Source organism: Electrophorus electricus, chromosome 10 (assembly GCF_013358815.1).
Source record: "Electrophorus electricus isolate fEleEle1 chromosome 10, fEleEle1.pri, whole genome shotgun sequence".
In the NCBI taxonomy this organism is placed as follows: domain Eukaryota; kingdom Metazoa; phylum Chordata; class Actinopteri; order Gymnotiformes; family Gymnotidae; genus Electrophorus; species Electrophorus electricus.
Window position 1 is genome coordinate 1,115,001 of NC_049544.1, and position 2,500 is coordinate 1,117,500.

Consider the following 2,500-nt stretch of genomic DNA (forward strand, 5'->3'; position numbering starts at 1 on the left):
TGCTCAGAAGGTTAGTGAAGCCTTTCCCGCATGCAGACGCTATCTTGTTTGGTCTGGAGGGGAGACGTCTGGGGGGATCTGGAGCTGAGAAGACACACTGGCTGGCCAGATGCAGGCGGCACAGGATGGAAGAGTTTCTTACTTGTGCTGTGTGCCCCGGCCAAGGAAGGGAGAACATTCTGGAAACTTAAGCCAAGTAAGTGACCTTCTCAGAGGCCACACTTCACTACCGCAACACATCAGAGGCTTTATATTGCTAGGTACTGGACTGATTTGATCCCACACAAACATATTTGATGCCCCTACATATTCACAGAAATACCCACACACACACACACTTTTTAAACTCAGTAATACCCTTTCGTTCTGTCTTAAACAGTTATTATTAGCCTTTTTTCCTTTGCTCCTGGTTTGCAGTAGGCAGGTTATGATGGAATGTCACGTAAGCACTTTTGCAGAGAGAGATAGAAAATGACTCATTTGAATGTAATCTTTCACAAATGTGCCCCACAGATTCTTTAGAGGGACTCATTTTCACACACGTCTCATGTTAGCGCCTGACAACCTTGAGATAAAAAAAATAAGAAAATAAGAAAAAATGTGGTAAATTGCCACTGGGTCTCACTTAAGAGAACAGACATGTAAATTATGCAAATAAATAAAATAAAAGCCCTAAAAATGATGCTTTCACAAGAAAAAGGCATGTGCACCTGGAATTTTGCACGAGTTTGGAATGGATGCTGGCTTTGGAGAGTGCTGTGACAGAACTGTGAGATGATCAGACAGGTTCGTGATATTACGGCTGAACCTAGCTGTGGCTGGATGGTCCCGGTCACCCTGTGTCACGCCACAATGGGCCCTGTGTGCGCGGTCCGTGCCGCAGGACTGCCCACTAGCCGGTTGGGCGGCCGCACTCGCTTCCAGCCATGTACTACACTGACGGGAATTCTGACATTCCTCTTCCATGCAGTACAAGGACAATAGCTGCTGTCATCCCAGTCTGCATCCCAGGACTAGTCCCTAGACACACACACACACACACACACACACACGAACCCCCTCCACAACTGTGTGTGTGCATTCGACCCAGGGAGAACGAGCAGAACACATTTTCATGGAGATCTTGCTCATGCTTATTTAGTTTTGATTCAGCGCACATCTGGACCTGATGCTGTGAAATCCAGCAATGTGAGCGATGCCCACTGCACACGGACCAGAACCTTCTGTCTGAAAAAGCTGCGAGGTAATCCCACCCATCCATCTTCAGAATCTGGATTTAATTCCAGCATATTAAGAAACAGAGCAGGGCGTTTGAGTTCTGGCATCTGTGTACGGAGCAGGGGCTTGTGGATGCAGTCTTCAGAATACTCTGGACCACTCCGAACCTGGACAACGGACCTCGGTTAAACGCCTTGTCTAGCTGCTTAACTCGACCCGGTCTCATGCTACACTTTTTGAATATGGTATAGATGTGTTATAGCTGCATCAGTTACAACATAAAAACAAGATTGTTGCAGAGACGACTGTGCACCAAGGTCACATGGCGCGTACAGACGTACCGTGTATTTGTGAAAGTCAGATTGGGCTTTAGGACAGAGACTTGGGCTTCTGCATTGTACTCTGTGCACTGCACCGTCCTGCGTGTTGGACTCTTTTTGCACGTGTGTGAGCTAAAACACGCACCACTGTTTTCATGTGAAAAAAGCTTTTATTCTTTCTTTCCCCGCAAAAATGGACGAAATACCGATAGTGAAAAAGTCCAAACCACACGGCATGAGCCCTCATGTTTCAATCCTCTTCTATATTTAAACTCACTCCTGCTCTCTTCCTTCCACACACACTCTTTTAGCCAGGTAGTGTTCTGCACTGACTCCAGAAACAAAGTGTGTGTATGTGTGTGTGTGTGTGTGTGTGTGTGTGTGTGTGTGTGTGTGTGTGTGTGAGTGTAAAGAAGGAGAGGGGGGTTTTTCTTCCTCATTCTCTAAATGGAAAATACTTGTTGTAAATCTTAAAAATATTATCTTGAAATTAATTGTGACTACAAAGGTGTTTCTTCAAGAATTATACAAAAGGAAAGTGAGAGACACGGATAACACGGATCCTTCAGTCATCATAAGCGTAACACATTACATTTAACTAAAACATTTAACAGCATGGCATTTTCTGTACTTCATGGAGAGAAGCATATATATAAATAAAACAATTAAACAGGTGGAAAATAAATCCCAGCAAATGACAGAATGCAGTAGGTTTAGCCAGTGACATTCCACACATACGTCTGCAATCGTGTGTCTGCTTGTCTAAATCTACATTATACTGGTGTTTGGCCACCTGTGTGTGTGTGTGTGAGTGTGTGTGTGTGTGTGTGTGTGAGTGTGTGTGTGTGGCCCCCAGTCCCCTCCCTCTGAGGAACGGCCAGACCAGCCCTGCCACACGCAACAACAACCTCCCACATTTGAGTGTTCCTTATCGACCCTCCAATCATCAGGCTAATTTACAG